General features: G+C 33.1%; 1 protein-coding gene and 2 long non-coding RNA genes across 6 annotated transcripts in view; 2 read left to right on the top strand and 1 right to left on the bottom strand.

The window, feature by feature from the left end:
* The window catches only part of LOC410649 (tyrosine-protein kinase Btk29A), a 155,072-nt gene that overhangs the window by 98,028 nt on the left and 35,994 nt on the right, over positions 1–21,050 (bottom strand). The window lies entirely within an intron of this gene.
* On the top strand, positions 386–1,833 carry LOC102655582. Of its 2 annotated transcripts, XR_003306311.1 has the most exons (4): positions 386–421; positions 539–1,002; positions 1,171–1,368; positions 1,564–1,833. It is a non-coding gene; the product is annotated as an uncharacterized LOC102655582 (long non-coding RNA). The 2 variants fall into 2 exon arrangements; XR_003306310.1 differs by lacking the exon at positions 1,564–1,833 and having other exon boundaries at positions 1,171–1,555.
* On the top strand, positions 1,961–4,535 carry LOC102655539. The gene is made up of 3 exons (XR_409099.3): positions 1,961–3,690; positions 3,794–3,896; positions 4,257–4,535. It is a non-coding gene; the product is annotated as an uncharacterized LOC102655539 (long non-coding RNA).

Genomic DNA, 21,050 nt, shown 5'->3' with positions numbered 1-21,050 from the left:
GAAAGGGGACAAGAGGAAATATGGTTAAATATTGGGAATACGTTTATCTTCGAATGCGATTAAAAGTTTGATGAATGCTCTGCACTGAAGGGAGAGATTAAAGGGCAAATTCCATATATATATATATATATATCTAATCCAGTGATGGACGTGGATAGTGCATTTGTGAAAGGGAAAAAAAGGATTGCTTGTCGATTAAATGGAACTGTTTTATTGTAAATTTTTTTATTTATCTGATTTTAATGGAAATTGTTCTAGAATTAACAATATGAACATAGAATTGGATGAATTAAGAGATATCTTGGACTTCAAAATTTGGATAAATTATTAATTCCAATTTTCTAAATATCTTTGGACAAGAAAGAATTTATTTTAAAAAATGTATCTTCGATTACAGTAATATTTTTTACAATTGGTTATAGTAAGACTATCAAAATTTTAATGATAAATTTTATATATTATAAATCTGTGATTGTGAAGAAATTGAAAAGTAATTAGTTAAATTATAATATTTAATATTTAATATTTGTCATTCTAGGAATTATTCTGGATGAAGATGAAGAATTCAAGGAAAATGAACAATTCCACCCACGATTTCATTTTAGAAAAATAAAAACTTGCACATGGCCGTCGAGGAATTAAAGTACTCTTCAAACAACCAGCCAGTAACAATAAAGAATAAAGAGTCGAAGCAGGCAGCATCGTTCGTTCTACGATTAAACGTTCTCGCACAATATTTCTCCATCGTGGAAAACTGTCGAGCCCTCTCCAAACTCTTAATTTCTTCTGTCAACCATCGACGAATTATTCAAATTATAAGATGTTTTGGCATACACTCTTTGACAAATATACAAAAGCTACGATTCATGATCGAATCGTATAAAAAAAAAAAACAATGAAAACATTGTTAAAAGAGAAAGAAAGAAAAAAGAAAAATAGAATTCCATTATGGACGTGTTTGCTAATGGAATTTCCGTTCTGAATAAATTTCACAACGAGCAGGTAGGGATATGGTGGATACAGTTTGGCCGACTAACAACGGCGCCATTTTGTCCGCATGTATTAAAAAATATTCCTCTCGTTAAAATAAAGAGCAATATTTTACAGCCTTTTTTTTATCCCCCTCTCTTTTTAACGTCATTTTTTCTTTTTTTTTTTTTTTTATTTCAGTCGTACCACATCTTTCCACGTAACGTGGCGCTTTAATGGATTTTTTTAGGCGACTTCCGGTATTAAATGAACGTCGTTAATGGCTCCATATTCGGTTTCTTTTTTCTTTCGAAGAACGGAAGAAAAAGTTTAATATTGTAAAGTTACATTGCATCGAAGTTTCGTGGATTCGGCAAATTGGTTCGATAGATTATATTAGTGAGTATCGAGTTTCTTTTTTTTTTTCTTTCTTTCAAGACAGTGTCCTAAATTTATAATTGTGATCCGTAATGAGATTTTCTTCTTTTCGTTTCACAATTCGATTTCCCTTCGTCGCATCGATTCTTTCGAGGAATTGGGAACATTGGTCAAAGTGTCTGCTTTTCTCTTCGATATAATTGTAAAATTAAAAAGTGTTATTAACGTTATTACGAATAAATAAAGTTAACGCAAGTACATTTACATTCACACATTTTTAAATACTCGAATCTATATTTGAAATTAATTTCAATATGTTGATGTTCCAGGATAAATATCGTAGATCGGTTATCCAAGCACATATTTCTAGAAATTGGTAAAAATAAATCCAATTAAATGGACAGAAAGTTATCGTATATTTATTGTATATGAAAAATATCGAAACTTTGAATTTTTTTACAAGAGGAAACGATATATCGAATTAAAAAATCAAAAAAAAAAAAAAAAAAGAACAATTTTTTTCAAAACATAAAATCAAATGAAAAATACCTCGGGGAAAAAAAATATCAAAACCTTTCTTTTAAATTTTTCAAAAGGAGAAACAATATCGAATTTAAAAATTAAAAAAAAAAAAAAAAAAAAGGACGACGATTCTTTTGAATTGCATCAGAACAAATAAAAAAAAAAAATACTTTGAAAACGAGACATCGAGACGCCTCCTCCATTCCTCGCAGAATGAGGCGGCAGAGATAAAAAGAGAGCGCGGATTGTGCGAAAAGAAAAGTTTGAGAAAGAGTAGGCCGGCTGGTACTTAACATCCGACGATGACTTGAAAACGCGCGTTTATCTATCCAGCCTTTGGTGGCCGCGAGAGGTTCCTTTTATCGCTAGGCGCGACCGGAAGTGGTGACATCGAGGGGGCAAAGAAGGGGCGGAAATGCATAGAGACGCCAGGGGTAAGACGGTGCACACGGGGTGGTTGGCCAACTAAAGAGCCTGGAGTATCAAGTTTTAACGAGGTGTGTTCGGAGACTTTACGACTGTGAGGTACTCGGCAGACATAAAGAGCCGTGTACGACGAAAGCGCGTTTTTCCATTCCACCGGAGGAAAATTGGTAGAGAGGAAAAGGTTTGAAGAAGTGTGTCGGTCAATGGGTTACCGACCGAGTCACCGGTTAAATGGGCTAATGAGTAAGCAAATGACCGAGAAAGTAAGATGTTGATATTGAAGACGAGTCGCTTCAAGAATATGGTAATTAAGCACGAGTGGAATAATTATGTATAGGTGAGCCAGTGAAGGAGAATTTTTTATGAATAATTGTTGTCGAAGGTTAATAAAATGATTGAGTTAGTGAACGAGTCGAGTTGATAAGTTAGTGAGAGTGATGATTAAATTGAATGAGTTAATAATATATTAATGATCTAATTATTAGTGAGAAAATTAATAAGTGTTGAGTTAGTTATTGAATGGATATGCTAACAAGTGAATTGGCAAATGATTGATCTGATAAATAAAAATTGAATTGATAGGTTATCAAATGAGTGAATACATTGTTAACCTATTAAATATCCAAATCAATAAATAATCTAGTTATTAAATTAGCAAGTGAATAAATGAGTGAATTATTGGTATAATAAAGCAATAGATTAATAAATGGACGATATAACAAATCACTTACATAATCCATAACGGATTAAGTTTGCAAGTGAGTGAATATATTAATGCACCAAGTACAAAATCACATAAAGTACATAATCAGTATTCCGCTTCACAAATGAATAAGTAAACAATTGGATCATAAATAAATAATCGTTCAATACATATTATTGAATCCGATATAACGAAGAAATGGAAATAAAATAAAAATGATTACGGCAGCGTCACGAAAATGAAGAGTGAAATTGTTGCGGTCGATCGAGAGCGAAACGATTCGTTTCGATTGGCATCGTTGTTGTGCAGTAACAAAATAATTGCAGGATTCTGTGAGTGCCGCGCCTCTTGTCCCAAGATTTGTATAAAAATCGTTCGTTCCAGTGACGAGCACCACTGTGATTCCAATAGAGGGACAGTGTTAAAAAAAGAAAAAGAGATCGTGTGATGTTTAACCATCGATTGCATTGCCTCTTTTTATTCTTTACTCGAGTTCTATAGATGCCACTGGGATTTTATCTTGGGATTTTATTCGAATAATTCAGCACTCGTGACCAATATCAAACTAATTAATGTAACGAGCGAGATAGATAATCTGCCCATTGCGTGTATTACGATAATTATCAATGATAAATTTTTCCTGGACGCTTTTTCATGAACGAGTTTTGCAAATTGATAACGATAAATAATAGGTTAGTAATATATGATTTCAAAAAAATTAATAAGAATAAATAATGAAAATTCTCGATATTCTCAATCTCAATCCGTATAATCTTTTTTTATAACCTCCAAAAGTATTGATGGACTCAGTTAACCTATACGCTCTAGTGAATTTTAATATTCAACTCTTAAGGCGTATTCAAAAAAATTAGAAGTATATTAGAAGACGAATAAGCAGGTAATTTTATTAAATATTTTTCACTGTTTAAACAATTTAACATAAAATAGAAAGTAGAGTCTAAAGGATTAATCAATTATTAAATTTTGCTTTTCGATATTGTACGATTATTAAAGAAAATTTTACAAATCAAATAATCAGGACTTCGACTGAGATCAATAGAGATTTCTATGGATTTGCTAAAATTTAACACTCTACTAAAAATCTGCATTAAAAAATGCATTACATCGCATAATTTTTTTTTTTGTATCTGTACACTTTTTAAAAAATAACCTTTCAAACATTCTCGTGCATTTACGAGGCGATTAAAAATCATTCTATGCGATCGTTCCGAGTGAAATTAATAGTAATAATTGCCAGATGGGACGAGATGGACACGGATGAATAAAAGATGAAATTAAAGCGGACGAACAGGCTGGTGGGCAAGTTTCGACTGGAAAATTTTACCCTTTTCTATCCTTTTCTATTTATTAGCGTACGGTTCAACGATATCTTCGAGTGGCTATAAATCTTCGAGTAGTTGCCTGTTACCAAGATAATGAAGGAAATGAGAGGAATTTTCAGCAAACGAGAAACGATATATACCGCGGAACTTATTTGCATTTTTCGTGGAAAGCCATGTAAAAAAAAAAAAAAAAACGGCAGCAATTGAAATGCAATTGCTAGTATCGATGTTATACATATAGCTACAGGAATTGAATTCTTTTTTTATTTAAAATAAAAATAACGAATATAAAGAAGGAATAATTACTTCAGATAAAATAAAAGAATAAATTATTTTCAAATAATAATAAAAAATAAAAGATAACGAATAATATTTTGGTTTAAAAATATCAATATATAATAATTATTTAAGGATTATTATAAGGTATATAAAAAATCTTTTAAAAATTATTTTAAATTTTCTTAATTTTTATTCTAAAATTTGTTAAAATTTTTTTTTAGAAAAACAAAAAAGAAAATAAAGGAAGAAGAGTGGAAAAGATGAAAATTACGTGGAATATTTTCCACGCGAGGTCCACGTAAGTATCATAATATTCCATCGCATAACTCTTTTAATTCGAAGATAAAGGGTATCCTCGAGGACGTGAAACGCACGGGAACAAAAATTCACCGTGGAAAAATTGTTATTCCTGGATAATTCAACGGGAAATGAAGCGGACGCTTCTCGAACAAAATCTCGAGCGCGATTCCATACACTTTTATTTCTTCCCTTGGAAAAACGTGCAGGATTAAGCTTTTTCCTTCGAAAATGGTTACTCGTGAAGGAAGCTGTTTTACATTTAAATCAAACCAGCCTGCCTCGAAATCAATTCGAGGTTGTGGTGTTTTACAATTTAAATATCCTGCCAGGAGAAATAAAAAAGGCTTATCAAGCGTCACGTCTGCCACAGTTTAACTCATCCTTGCTCGATATTATATGAATTGAGCTTATCATAATTATCTTCCTTTTGGAAAATTGATCATTTGTTGTGTAAGTGAATATAAGTTATTTAGAACATTTTCTTTGATTTTTCATTGAGGATTTTTAATTATTTTTAACTATTAAAGATAATGATTATTTCTTTTTATTTTGTTTCAGGTAAGAAAATTGAGGAATTTATTTTGAATAAAGATACTTATTTTAGTACAGTAATTATATTGAAATTTTCTTGAAAAATTAGTTATTTATATAAATTGAGTATAAGAATATTTTTGAATTGCTGTAATTTTGAAAAAAAATTATCGTATGACAATCAATCAAAGTTCATTTTAAGAAACAAAGCATGTTCAATTCACGTGTCTCGATTGAATTTTCTCTGATGATTCTTTTATATTAAAAAATGGAGTGGAGAATCGAAAATAATTTCTTTTCTTAAAAATTTTATAAATTTATATGATTCTACGATTGATAAATAGTTTGTGCAATTTGCATTGTACTAAGTTTTTAAAGTTAAACTTTTACTTAATAATGAATCGTTAAAAGTTGAAGAATTTTTTTCCATTGCTGTATCATATCTTGAATAAAAACTGAACTTAAAGAATGGAAAAAAATCGTATAATAATTCTTGAGAACTCAAGAAGAAAAAATTTCCTTTTAAAAGATCATTGTAAAATAAAGTGCGTGAAAAATTTATTAGAATCTCTAAAGTAGATTGAACTTGTGAAATTTTTAAAAAAAGACAATCTTCAATTTTCCATCTCATTTTTCAATATAAAAGAAATATCTGAAGAAAAATTTAACCAAGATATGTGAAAGTAAAGGTTTCACTTTTTAAAATGAGTTTTGATTGATTATTATAAGATATTTATTTCCAAAATTATAGCAGTTTAAAGATTGACAATTTTTGAATTGCTGTAATTTTAGAATGAAATATCTTACACTAATCATTCTCAACTTATTTCAAAGAGCAAAATTTTTATTTTCAGATATTTAATTGAATTTTTTCTCAAGTCTTTTTTATATTAAAAAACGAGGGAAAATTAAAGGTAATTTTTTTTTTTTAATAATTTTACACTTTCAATCGATTCTACAAACGTTAATTAATTTTTTTCGCAATTAGTTTTATAATGATCTTTTAGAGCAAAGTTTCTACTTTATAATGAGCCCTTAAAAGTTGACCTATGATTTTTTTTCGTTGCTGTCTTGAATGAAAAGTGAGCTTGAAGAATAAAAAAAAAATCGTATAATAACTTTTGAGAGCTCATTATAAAGAAGAAACTTCTCTCCAAAAGCTTATTGCAAAATAAAATTCGTAGAAAGTTTATTAAGCTTGTTAGAATCGATTGAAATTACAAAATTTAGAAAAAAAAAAAACTTTTTTTTATTCTATTTTTCAATATAATAAATTTATGAGGAAAAATTTAATTCAGATATATGAAAATAAAACGTTTCAGGCTTTAAAATAAACCCTGGCTGACTTTTATACAACATTTCTTTCAAAACTTATAGCAGTTCAAAGATAGGTAATTTTTTTAGTTAAAATTCAATAAACAGATATGTGCATTTTATACATGTTATCTATATTTTCATGTATTATACAAATTACAATTAAAATTACAATTATATACAAATTTTTAATATATTTTATCTTTTATAGCAGTTTCTGAAGAATAACAGTTGAAAAAATTGAGTATAAAAAGGATAAGTATAAAATAGGTAAGTATAATAATAAATTTCCATAATTAGAATTAAGTAAAATGATTAAAAAATCAAATAAAATGATGAATTTGTTACTGCAAATGTAACATTTTAAAGGAGTAATTATAAAAAAAAAGGTAAGTACACTAAAACAGGTAAGTATATCAGGTAAGTAATTTTTATAATAATAACGTGAAAAACGTAAAAATTAAAAAATATACTTTAATGCAATGCCTGGTTGTTCGCTCTTTTGGTATAATTTTAAAAACTTCGAAAATTCTAAGAATTTGACGTCACTTCCAAGAAGTGTCGAAATTCCAGGAAAAATTTTTCGAACGACCTCCTATCAACTCATGTTCTCCTAATACAAAGTGGAAAAATTGGCCAAAAATTTCACTCGTCCAAGAATTTCGATAATTCTAAGAATTTGACGTCATTTCTAAGAAGTGCCGAAATTCTGGGAAAAATTCTTCGAACGACCTCCTATCAAGTTATGTTCTCCTGATACAAAGTCGAGTTTTCGAGAAAAATTTTTTTTCTTCAACCTTTTCTAGGAATATGACGTCATTTCCAAGAATTTTAGAAATTCCAAGAATTTGACGTCATTTCCAAGAATTTTAGAAATTCCAAGAATTTGACGTCATTTCCAAGAATTGTTGAAATTTTTCGAACATTTCAACTTTTAAAATTAATTTGCGCGAAATTAAAAAATTTTTTTTTACAATTTAATATACTTACCTTTCATACTTACCTTTTTACATACTTACCTTTTACATACTTACCTTTTTAAGCGCCATACATCCAAAAATACATTTTTTCAACATTTTACTTAAAACTATGTTTTAAAATTTGATATACTTATCTATTTTATTCTCCTTCTTTTAAAATTCGGCCCTTTATATGTAATTTTCATAAAGAACTATTAAAATGTATAAAAAAATATGTCGTATTTATCCTTTATACCATTCTTTTTTTAAAATCATTATTAAAATCAGAATTCACGAAGATAATAAACGAGATGAAAGTCACTTTCTTTTTAAATTTCATCCAATTTTCCATTCTTCGCCTGAAATATAATACAAATAATGATAAAAAGTCTATTCTAAAGATACAAAGAATAAAATTCTAATAAATTATAATATCTGTAATTTAAATTAACTTACCTTAACCACACGACTGTTAACTAATCCCAATTACTCAAATCGCATAAATCCAATGCAATTTAACCATTTTCACAAAAATTCACAGTCATTAAAGGAATAAAAAAAAAAATTCCTCCAACTCTTCGAATCTTGTACAATTCAACGAATCTTGGAAAACATCCGGTAGAAGAAAGTTCGATCCGCGGAAATCCATCCAGCTGCATATTCGAGCAATCGATTTAAAAAGCGTATCCGGTATTAAAAGTGGAAAAGTTTAGGGGTTAGACGCGGCCAGACGTCACTAGAAATATTCGGCCCGCCTTTCTCAGAGCCGAAAAATCCTAGAAGAATTCTTGCTAAGCCAAGGAAACTTCCGGCGAACCGAGGCCAAATTCTCACGGAAACTTTTCGTTTCAGATTAGATATTTGCTTCGAATCCACGTTATTCGGCCAAAAACTGTCCGCTCCCCGCCATCTTGTTTCGATCGAGTTTCGTAATGGAATCTCGGATGCTGATTGGACGAGAACGAGAAATTGGATTGGTGGATTTGTGGCGTTTGATATAGAACCTTTACGTGGATCTTTATTACGCGAATGATGTATTTTATATCATATATATAAGTTCATCTCCTTGGGAAATTTATTTGTTAAATCTCATCTCGTGGAAATATTCCATTGTATTTCTTCTATTTGTAGAGAGATTGATCTGAGAATTTAATTTATTTAATTTGTGAATCGTATGTATTTAACATTGTTAGTAATAAAATTTAGTAAAATTTATTTAGTAAATTCTCCAATTCTAATTTGAATCGCAACGATAATGATTCTAAAACAAATAGTTTTTAAAATTTAATTTTAAAAACCAAAGTTACAATACCTTTTAATCTTTCTTCTTTTTTTCCCCCTAGTTAAAAGCCTAGTTAAATAAGAACCATTAAAATCGAAGCAATTTTACTTTAATTTCATATTGGAATCAAACTTGAACCTCGTTTTCAGTATTCTATTTGCAACAGTCTGTTTATTACATCGCGTTTCGATGTTTGTTCGCGTATTTACATTAAACGAAATTCCCCCCTTCGTGAAATCCCCCGGGTGAAATGCGATTTCAAAATCGATTTGGGAGAGAGGGCATAAGAATTAAAAATCAACTTGATACCGATTATTCTTGCGATATCTATCTACGAACAAACACGATATATCGATTTCTATTGGTAAGCTAGAAAAATAGGAAGAATCGATTAAATCTGAGATTAAAGAGAGAGAGATGAAGGGAGGGGAGGGAGTGAAAATCCGAAGACAGGATGGGAGAAGAGGGGAGGAACATTTTGATCGTTCGTGGTTAAATTACGAAATTACGAAAATAGAGAAAAATAGAGAAAGAAGAAAGGAGGGGGGAGGGATCGATTAAATTTAAAATTAAAAAGAAAAAGTTTGAATTGAGAAAGAGATTGGAAAAAAATGTATTTTTGTTATAAGTGCAAATTATAAAAAAAAAAATAGGAAAAATTGAATAAACCTGATTATAAAATAATCGAGTGAAATTAAAAGGAAGAAGGAAAAATCAGAGATAGAACATTTTGAATTTTTCGAGATTCAAATTCGATTCTCTCGTTAAAATATAAATTACAAAAACGCGAAGAAGAAAAAGAAAATCGATTAAATCTAAAAGATTAGAAAAAGGAGGGAAATCGGAGATAGAAAGAAAAATTCGAATCGAGGAGGGATCATCATCCTGAAGGACAAAAATACTTGAAAAATTTTCACTCGATATTTCTTCCGGATTAAATTGAAAAAAAAAAGGAAAGGAGAAGGTGGAAAGTAATATCAAACTTGAAATTATAATTAAAATAAATAGAAAAAAAAAAACGAGAATTAAGAGAAAAATTTAAATTGAGCAAGAATCGTGGAACGAAAAAAAAAAAAAGGAAAGAGGAAAGAGGGTGAATAGCTATTTTGAATGTCCACGGGGGGTATTTCGGTTCTTCGGTCAAATTACATCCATCCAGGCGGTGATATTCGAAAGGAGAAATGGTGCAACGTGACTGAAAGGGCGAACAACCGGGGTAAAAAACAAAGCCGCGCATTATACACAGGCGGTACACGACGAATATTCGTTACGAAGTAATGAAAGCCGTTGTTCGAATGCCGGCTGCCGGAAAATCGCTGCTCTGAAACGGGGAAAACGCCGTCCGACCGAGAAAACGCGGAAAACAGCCAACGTGACTTGTCGAATTCCGATGAATTTTACATCAACGATGCAACTTTTTTTTTCCTTCCCTCTCTCCTTTTCTTTTTTTTTTCTACTTCAACGAGGATCAAACGTGACTTCGTTTATTACGCGTATCAAAAAACGTTGTAAGCGATACGTTCTTTTTTCTCTCCGTGGACTCATTAAACGTAACGACGGTGTTGCACGCGACATCGAAAAAACGTTGTCGAATATATTATATTCGAAAGTATTATTTTCGAAGAAAACGAATAAAAGAAAATATCGAGAATCAGAAGATTGAATTTCGAATTTCACTGTGAGAAGAATCTTTCGAGATAAATGTTTAATTCTATTCTAGAAAATATTCTTACGTTTGAGGTTAGAATAATCGAAGAAGCGATATCCGTTCCAATGACAAGTGTATCCGTTCTTTCATATATTGGATGCTTCTCAATTGGCAAGTATTATTGTCACCAATTTTTCCCTCTCTTTTTTCGAATTCAGAAGAGAAAATCTAATTTTCTCGATACCCAGAATACTCATTCTAACGACTACACTCCAACATGCAATGCAGTTGTGCCCGCGCATACGTTTCTTCCTCCATCTGCCGGCCGTGGCTTCTTAAACGATAGTCAAGAGGAATATATTCGTTGCTCTCGTTTCGTGATTACGAGTTCGTTAGTAGGAGAGGTCTACCCTCGAAAGTTACGTAACTTGGGGACTCGACTTTATGCAACATCAATTACGGAAATGAACTCGGTCGCCGCGGTACTCGAGCGCGAAATCGTGGAAAGTATTCGTCGATTCGTTGCGTCGAATGAGCATTAGGAGGGCCTCCCATAGCTTGTTATCTTGTTTTATTTACTTATTTATTTATTTCCCTCTTTACATCCAATTTTTTCCCTGCTTTTTTTAATCTTAAATAACTCGTCGTTTATTTGTCGGAGAATTTATTTCACTTTATTAATTTAATTTATCGACTGAGAATATCGTTTATCGGTTATTCTTATTTAATTACTCGTTATATTTTATTCAACATATTAATCGTTTTATCATATTATTTGTTATTTTGTTGCGAATATTACTCGTATATTCGGATTACAGATTCTTTATCGACCGAGTATGATTTTTATAGGTTATGTTATTTCGTAACGAAGATTAAATGAAAGAAAAAATTATTTTTTTTCTTTTTCTTTTTCTTTCACGATTTTTGACTATTTTTCCTGCAGGATCTGACCAAGCAAGATGAGAGCAGATTAATTTAATTTATAATGAGGTTCCTGAATGTAATGTAGCAGGAGAATCGTTAATTGCTACTCTTGTCGATGGAGATAATTAGCGCTGCACTTGGATTTAACGAATCCAATCGACGCGTCGATTTCACTTTCCTCTGAAACTTCTTGACAATTGTACGATACGACTTTTTTGAAATTCGATAACCGATTTAAGAAGAGTAAAATAATTAAAATTGTTACAAATACCAATTTCTTAATAGAAGAATAAAATTGCAATACTTCTTTACTATTATTATCAATTAATCGTTATCCTGTGACAAAGATAATTAACTCTTGAATTTTATTGATTTCAGTTTACATTGGAATTTCTCAACAATCGTACGATATCCTATTCTTTGGAACGATACTTTTCTCGGCCAATTTATTATTATCTCGTATTTCGTTGATTTTCCCTCCAACTTCTCGACAATAAGATTTCTCCATTAAAATTGAGAAATGAAGAAAAATAAAAAACTCTTTGGAACTATCTTCTTTCTTTATTTCTTTTTTGGCCAATGTTATCTTGGCCAAACTCACGTTGCATAACCGACACGACCGTCTGATATTACCAACGTATTACCAACATAACGGGCCGACAAACCCTTTGGAAACGGAATACCAATTGGAGGGCGAGTTCCAACTCGAAAGTAAATTTTTCTTCGTGTCGTGTCGCCATTTCCAGTTGGAAATGGAAAAGTTTCCATCTTAAATAACGATCGAAGCGGATGGATGGGGTGCAATGTGCAATCTGCACCCGATCGAAGATAATCGGAGGGGAGGGAGGAGGGCGGTTTATGACCGCGTTGTAGCCAAAAAATGATGCAATTACATTCCCTCGTCCGAGGAATCCTCGTTTAATGGTAATAAAAATTTGAAATTTCAGCAGCGGGATGCTTTTCGTCCAAACTTCCTTTGGATTCAACCGAATAAAATTGCGATATTGCGAAAAGTTTGGTACCATGATCTGGCTGGCTCTCGTAGATATGATTATTTTTGAAGTTTATTTACGATACTTGGGTCACTTTGATCCTCCTTCATGCAAGAAATGATGTAATTTAAAAGTAAGCTTTTTTACTACGTCTTGTAAATGAATATAATAAATAATAAAATTATTCTTCTTAAATTGATACTTTTTGAACTTTTAGGGATCCAAATTCGTGAAGAAAGCATAAGATATATTTAAAAAATTAGAAGAAAAAGGTGAAGAATATTATTTTGTATTTGACATTAAAGGATAAAATTTGATTGGTTATAAAGTTGCTTTAATAATCCATTGCAAATGGTGGAGACTACATGAAAAGCCACGATCGATAATAACCAATAAACGTTATTTGAGCATATAATAAGTAATTATTTCTAAGTAATTTTATTCCAAATTTTTAACCAGTTATTTGTTCAATTCGACACTAGTCTATTAGAAGAAATTATTTAAAAGAACTCACCTCTGATCAATCATCGAAACTTAAAAGTTAAATATACATTCCAAAATACTTCGAGTCTCAGAGCGTTCCTTCGTTCCTTTCAATGGTAATTATCAATGGTAAACTTTGCTAACAACGCGAGTGCACTCTACCGGAAAAAATTAAGATTAAAGATTAATTAGGAGGGCCTCTATTAATCCATAGCGCACCGATACCGAGTGCGACCACCGGTGTAATTAAATAATCATCCGAGCCGGATAACAGTTTCCACGTAAACAGGTATCGCAACGCTACAATTAATCCAACATTTGGCGTTATCGTTTGCGGCTACCGTGCACACACGCCGCAAACACATGCGAGTCCACACCGACACGATCGCCGGCCACGCCAGAACGCTAATATTAAATCATCAAGGGGCGAATTATGCACCACCAAACAGGTTTATTATCTGTTAATAACATTTCCATCCGCCAAATCGTTCCACCGATTCTTCGCCGGTTGTTAAAATTATCCTCTTGAAGGAAAAAACCGATTTAAAAGAAAAAAAAGAAACGTGCTCGCCGATGAAACTCGACCCTTGACCTCGATTCATCCACGAGTCCTTGAACCGCAAAAGCGATACCTGAATATTCGAACGAACGTGGGAGCCGCTTTGATCTCCGTTTCGAGGAACGGAATATGAAAAAAAAGGTGTTTCGCGCGTGCTTATAACCGGCTCGTAAACGAGACAGAGGCGAAATAATAAATTTCGTTCGAAAGAAATTTTTTTGATGGAAGCCTCATCCCGCCTATTTCACAATGACACGAACAAGAAACACTATTAATTATCAAATTATTTGGTTTGGATTCAATCACGAGGAATAATACGACCGATCAACTTTCTCTCCCGTCACGAAAGAAACCGAAACGAACCGAAGGATTGGTTAATACACGCGCATGCGTGATACATCGAAATTTAAATCGAATTAAAAGTAAATGGTCGCTTCTAAACGCACGAGAGTATCTCGGTTCTCTCCTCCCAGAAGAAGGAGATGGGGAGGGGAGGGAGGGACTGCATGTAGGGAGTGGGGAGAGGTGGCGTTCGGGTAAATAGTAAAGGCGGATAAAACGTTCCAGAAAAAGTTGTTGAGAAAGATGTCAAGGTACTTGTGAACGCGGAAAACGGTGGCGAAATGTCACGCGGGGGAACTGGGTCACGGTGCACGCACAAAAGCGGGCGAAAACCTCCTAATAACGCGTTTACAGCCTGTGGAAAAACGGTCGACACAATGGAGAAACGCGCTCTCGCCGCCAACGCCATCTCCTTCTCCCCCCTCCCCTCCCCTTCTGAGACTGGCGTCGAAACAACGGATATACGAGAAGGATCGATCCGAAAAGAAAACGATATCGCCGTCCGTTCGACTCGAATGTCCCCCACCCCATCCCGTTCCACCGAATCGATTCGAGTTTTAACTTGAAGGTGAATTTATTTAATATTTCATTATATATTTGTCGAGATCGTTAAGAATTAAACGGAAATTTCGTCGTTCGGACAATTTTTCTTCGACGATACAAGATATTTTTCCAATCCACTGAAGAGAGAAACGATTCCTTTGGGGGAAAGAAAAAACGAACTTGATCTTCGCGCGTTATCTACTTCGTGTATAATTATACAGTTATATAATTTATCTCTTTCGAAACCATTCCCCTACTACTTTTGTCTAAAACTTTTTTTGCAAAGTACTGAACACAGTTTTGAAATTATTTTAGTTTCCAGTGGAAAAAAAAAAATAGTGTGTTCGGTGTTGTCAGTACAAATTGCTATTGTCTGTGACGCGCCATCTCCCTCGTTCTGAAATAAGTAATAAAGGGAACGAGGCCAAGCGCGTTTGCGACGTAATTCTCCGGATCTGTACACTTGGGAGGGTGGATGATGTTGGAACGTGGTCCGGAAATCCGGTAATACGCAGATCTTTATAAGTATAGAAGTCCACCAACTGTCACGATTCGTTATATCCCGGTTCACCGGTCTCTCCCCATCTTAATCGCGTTTCCCTCGCAAATCTTAGTAGGATGTATAAGCTTTAACTTATTTGCCAAAGATTCTCGAGGACTCTCGTATCTTAACAGTATCTAAAATCGTGAGAAATTAACGTGAGGATATTTCAAAACTTGGAAGGGAAGGCGCAATTTGCTGCGTTTGGCTTTTGTTTAATGATTAGTGTGGATTATATACATTCTTGATATTAGGGATAGATTTTGTTGAAAAGAGATTCTGAAAATATTTGGTGATGTTTTTTGATCATATATAAAGTTCTGATATCCATTAAAAATGAAACTTTGAAATTTTATGTTGTAATTTATGATACATTTATTATTTCTTTCATTTCTGATATTTTTTTGTCTTTATACTTTTTCTCCTCGTATTTTTTATTGTTTTAAAATTTGAATTTTAATGTTCTTGCGTTCTTCTTTTTTAATATAAATTCCACACACGCTTTTAAACATCTTTGTTCTGTTTTTTTTTTTATTTGCTACCTTAGTTCCCTCTTTTTTAATGTCCTGTTTTTTTATCAACAATTTTTTTCTATTGTTGCACAATTCTGTTTTTTGAAGACTTTTCCAAAACTTTTTTATTTATTGCTAGAATTTTTCTCTACTTTATTTTCTATTTTTTATTTAATGGAATTTCTTTCCTTTTTTTATTAAGAATTTTTATTTGTTAGAAAAACTTCTTTTTCTTTGTAAAACATTTACTTTCTTTTTCCTTATATCCTGCTCCTTCTTTTTCCTCTAAATTTAAAAAACCATTTTTTTTTTATTAAACAACGACTTTTTTACGTCTCAAAATTCTATGAAATTATTTCTCCCAATTCAATCAAAATCATAATCATCTTTTTCAAAGAATGTAATTAAATTAATTGATTGCAAAGAGGGAATATATACGATAAGAGAAATATATATGATAAAATGAAGAGCGGTGCTCTAAAAAAACGGTCACCCATCCTTTAAGCAAACATCAACAAATGCATTGCACATGAAAAGCGCATTGATATTAACGAATGTTTCATGCTACTTACACGCTATAGTTACATATTCTTCAATAAGATATATAAATCATTAATGAAGATACGAATAGATAAAATTTTAAAGAAATAGATATTTGAATTTTTATTTAAAATCGCGTAAAATTGTCTTATTAAAAATGATTCCACAGTAATTATTTTTTCACTAAAATTTTTTTCATTACTATATCAAAGTAACATTTTTCTTCGTTCTTTGACCAAAGATAGTCCAGATTTCTCTCAATTAAAAAGAAAAGTTTCTTCGAATCGATTCGAACAATTAAGAGTTTGGAAACGAGTTAACACTCCTGTTTGATCGATCGAGCATAGTTTAGCGCATCTTGGCCGACTCATCTCTTATATCAGAATTACTTTATCAGAATTTACTCGATTCTGTACTATATAGTCACGGGAACAGTCAATGATTCAAACAATTAAAACTTCTTCGATTCATATCACAGATCAAAACTTGCACCATCCAATAATACAAATTCCTATCTCCATAACTACGAAAGCATCTGAAATTAATAATAAATTTTCCTAAACCTAAATTCTCGATTCAAAATTAAACAAATGAAAAATAAATCAATAAATCGTGAAATTACTATAATAAAAGAAAAAAAATCTTACTTACTTCGTCGACTCAACATCAAGATTCCTAAATTTTCGAGCTAAAAATAAGCCAAGCGATTTTCCCATGGTTCAAGATCGGGAGCAACATTTCGCAAGCAAATAAGGGGGCGCGCATACGAAGGGGAACGGTTCTGCTGTGTAACCTGGCAGCCTATTAAGCTGACCTTCTTCTTGTAAGCGACTGCACAGTTACGCCGGTAGGACCTCTTCAAGACCAGGTTTTCAGACCAGGAGAGGAGAAGGAAAACTTACTCAAAGACGTCTGAAATGAGAGACGGTACTCTGAAAATGATAGAGGCAAACACGGCGCGCAGCGCGCGATTTAAGTGGAAACACCTTGGCTCTCGTGTCGTCGATGAAACTTTCAAAATTCTTCGTTCTCTAAAGATCCTCGTCGTACCAGTTCTTCTGGATTCACTCTCTCTCTTTCTTTCTTTCTCTCTCTCGCGACCCGAGTAAAATTGTCAAGACGGTTGAAGGCGTTCTAAATAATATCTGCAAGATATTTGCGAACGTTCCATGTTAAAAGGAATTTCGTTTGCCGGATGTTTGATAGTGGGACGAGGGTCTTCTTTGTGATTCTGTTTTCACGACCAACTGTCTTACGAGTTCCTAAACGCTACAATTTTGGATTAACGCACGTTCTTTCTAACGTGTTTTACTTTGTTCTTCGAGTTACCAACTTTCGAGACGTACGTCTGCATGGATTCAAGAGATCATCGATACTAACGCCACGCGTGAGCGTAAATAGTAATTATTTTCATGTTATTTTGAGGTTTGCGAGTCTTCCATTCTAGTCATTCTATAATTATATCTAAGAAATCTACGAATGTAATTTGCAGGTTTCTCATACATTATTATTATTATTATAACAATGCATGAAATTTTCAAAATTTTTCCATTATCATTTCATTTCATTTTCCAATGATCAAAATCGACACAGTATTAAGATGAATATATATTGTGTACTCGGTAAATCAATATATATTTAAAAGATCTAGAAAAAACTTGATTCCTTTTCGTCATCAACACGAATTTCTTCTTTAAGTAAGTATACTACTGGACGATTGCACCGATCATTTTTCGTGTAAAAAAGAAGAAGTGGAATTACATGTTCGAATTAATGGAAACGTTTAACGACGCGTGTCGTCGAGGAGGAATGGCGATTCATCTGGCAAGGACGAGTCGCCTAAAAAAAAGGTGGGGGAGGATGTCGCGAGCAAGCGTCGAGGGTCATTATAATTTCGTCAGTTTCTGCACGCGTTGCTTTTGCTAGGCTGTCGCGCGTCTCGTCGTTCAAACGAACTCGTTAATTCCATCCTCGCCATTAATATAACGGAACTGTGTCAGAGGCTGATGCCGTTGGATTAAAAGGATTAGATAAAAAAAGAGAGAAAGAGAGAGAGAGAGAGAGAGAGAGAGAGAGAGAGAGAGAGAAAAGAAATGGGAAAAGAAAAATTGAAGATAGAAAACTCGACTTCTGGGAAAGAGAGGACGATCTCTTCTCGGGGTAAGAGTAATCAGTTCAGAAATCAAAAGTTTCGAGCGGATGCTTTCCTCTTGAAAAAAAGAAGAGAAAAAAAAAAAGAAAAAAGAAAAAGGGAAGAGAAAGAAGATGAAGGGAGTTGCGGTGAAGATCCTTAAATCCTCGTTATGGGAGTTTGAAGCACGCGTTACTCGAACATTGCTTATGCTTCGTTGAATGATCCGAGACATTCGATGCCTGTCTGCTTTATTCCCTGTCATTCGAATTTGTATTTCATCTAGCCTCCTCGAGACGAAGATTATCAGATAATGTTACCAGTTCAAGGTTTTTGCGAGAGAAGATCTGCCTAAAAATATTACATTATAGATAGATTGCACAGTAGGATTTTTATCGCTCTTATTAATTTCATACATTTAAAATTTCAATCGATACTTATCCAAATATTCTTCCATTTAAAAAAGTCTGCTCGACTGATACGAAAACCTATTCTTCGTAATTTTCTTAATATTATCTTTTTTATTAAAAGTTCATGAAAATGCTGAGAATTTGAGAATTATAAATCGATTGATTTATAATTTAGAAAATCTAGAAAATCAAATATACGCGAAATATGGAAATATACTTTGGAGAAATACAAGACGAATCAAAGGATGATGATACGAACGAGGTTAATACTATCAAAAGATTTGACGTATCGAATTATACGCGAGTTGGACGAATTCCATTTAATTATCTCGCATTCTCGCGATTCCGCGGCCACGACTCGTGAATTACGGACGAACTCTCGACGGTTGCACGGATTCGGGGGGGGGGGAGGGCCATCGACACTGGCGCCACGTGTAGGCGTAAATAGTAACTAGTAGATTCGCGTGGACAAAGGGAATAAAAAGTTTTCTCGGGCGAGCAGGATGGAGATATAGAACGTCTGGCGGCAGCGCGTCTTGAAAAAAAAAGGAGATCCTCGCAATTAACTCGAATATCACATTATAAATATTTGACTGAAGAGGATTGTTAATTGAAGAAGAAAATCCATCGAGACAGAGAGTTGAACTCTTTTGATATCTCTTCTTTTTTTAACTCCTCTTTGTCTCTTTTTTTTTTTTTTTTTCTGTTTTTAGAGAGATTGCACGAGGTCCAGAACGATCTCAACGCTCGTCCAAGGGAAGGGAAGTCTGAGAGAGGAAAGAGGATCAATAGTAAAACACGATATTCGAGTTTCTCGAGGATTAACCTGGTCACGCAGTTGCACTTGCCTCGATGGTTCTTCCTTTGATCGTTTCGAGTCTTTTTTAAAGGTTGTGCAGATATCTCGTCGTTGCACGGCTCGTTGGAGAAGAACTGTTCGCGTAACAGAGCAATTTGACGATAAGTTTGCTCTGTTTAATTATAGAAATTGCTCGTTTAAACGACCGTTTCGCGTGCTCGATCGAGTAAATATCCTCGAGGATGCGATCTTCGAATCTTTCCCATTTTCTTTTCCTCGAACAATTCTTCGAGAACGATCGAACGAATAATAATAAAATACGATACCTTTTTTCTCTCAAATATCCACACCAACCATGAAACATCTTTAACAATATATCAATTTTTCTCGATCTTTTCTCTATTTGTATTAAACTATATAAATATATTTTCCAAAGAAGAGAAATTTATGCGTGCGATGATTGCATTAAAATTTTCGAAATTACTTTCAGCGATCCCTATTGAGCGTTACGGGAAGCCATGTCCGGCGCGTTGTCTCCTCCTCCCAATAGGCCAGGCATGCATTTATGTATGCAATACTCCGAGACTTGGAGCGCCTCGACACCCTAATACGCCGTTATAATTTATAGCAGGTTGCTCCACGCTTTCGGATACGCATCATCATCCTGCAATATCGACCGAGCCGTTACAATGAATAATCATGCTCCTCCCTCGAAATGTGAAAATTTCCTCCATGTGATTCTTATCTTTATTGGCGAAACGATGAAAAATTAGAATTCTGACTTGGATGGATGAATGAAGAAATTGGAAAAAAAAAAAAAGAAAGAAAGAAATATAAGAAGTAAAATTCCCAAAATATACGAAAAATATTCGCAATAAATAAAACGATAGGAATATTTGAATTTACAGAGATGAAAAAGAAAGATGGAGAAAACACACAATTAAATTATTTAAAAAAAATAATAATAAAAATAAAGTGAAATTCAAAAAAGAAAAATTTTCTATCCAAAATTTCGTAGCGTAATTCTACGAAAAAAATCGAAATCGTAAACAAAAAAAAAAAAAGACAAACTTCGTTCGTTATTGGGGAGGGGGGAGGAGGGAAGGAAAAAAATTGTCGAGGATCGACGAATTTAATTTCCTGCCGAGATCTGCTCATCGTGGTATCCGATGTTCGACAAAAACCCGAATTATCTCCGACCATTATTCCCGTAATCCGTTAATCCGTAAATCGAAACACTCGCTCCTTCGATCTGAATTTCAATAGGTGGCTGGATATCGACGAAAACACGAATAAAACAGGCGACCTCCTATATATAAATATCCGGAGGGAGGGGATAATTCATCGAAATAAAATTCAAGGATTTACGGCTTCTACGTCCCCGTGTATCCATTGTAAAATGACCACGGTCAATGTTTCATGTTCGAAAAGATTACAATTCGACGATGGATTTCAACGTTCGTGGATTAAACCCGCGTATAATAAATGACAAGCAATTTCGTATATATATATATTTGATTCGTTCGATTATCGTGATTATAGCAACGATTGCTTGTAATTATTTCGATATTAACATTTTTGATATTTCATCGCATTATTTTTGTAATTATTATTATACGA

This window comes from Apis mellifera, linkage group LG16 (genome assembly GCF_003254395.2).
Source record: "Apis mellifera strain DH4 linkage group LG16, Amel_HAv3.1, whole genome shotgun sequence".
Lineage (NCBI taxonomy): Eukaryota > Metazoa > Arthropoda > Insecta > Hymenoptera > Apidae > Apis > Apis mellifera.
Note: the sequence above shows the minus strand (reverse complement) of the source record. Positions and strands in the feature narration are given on the sequence as shown.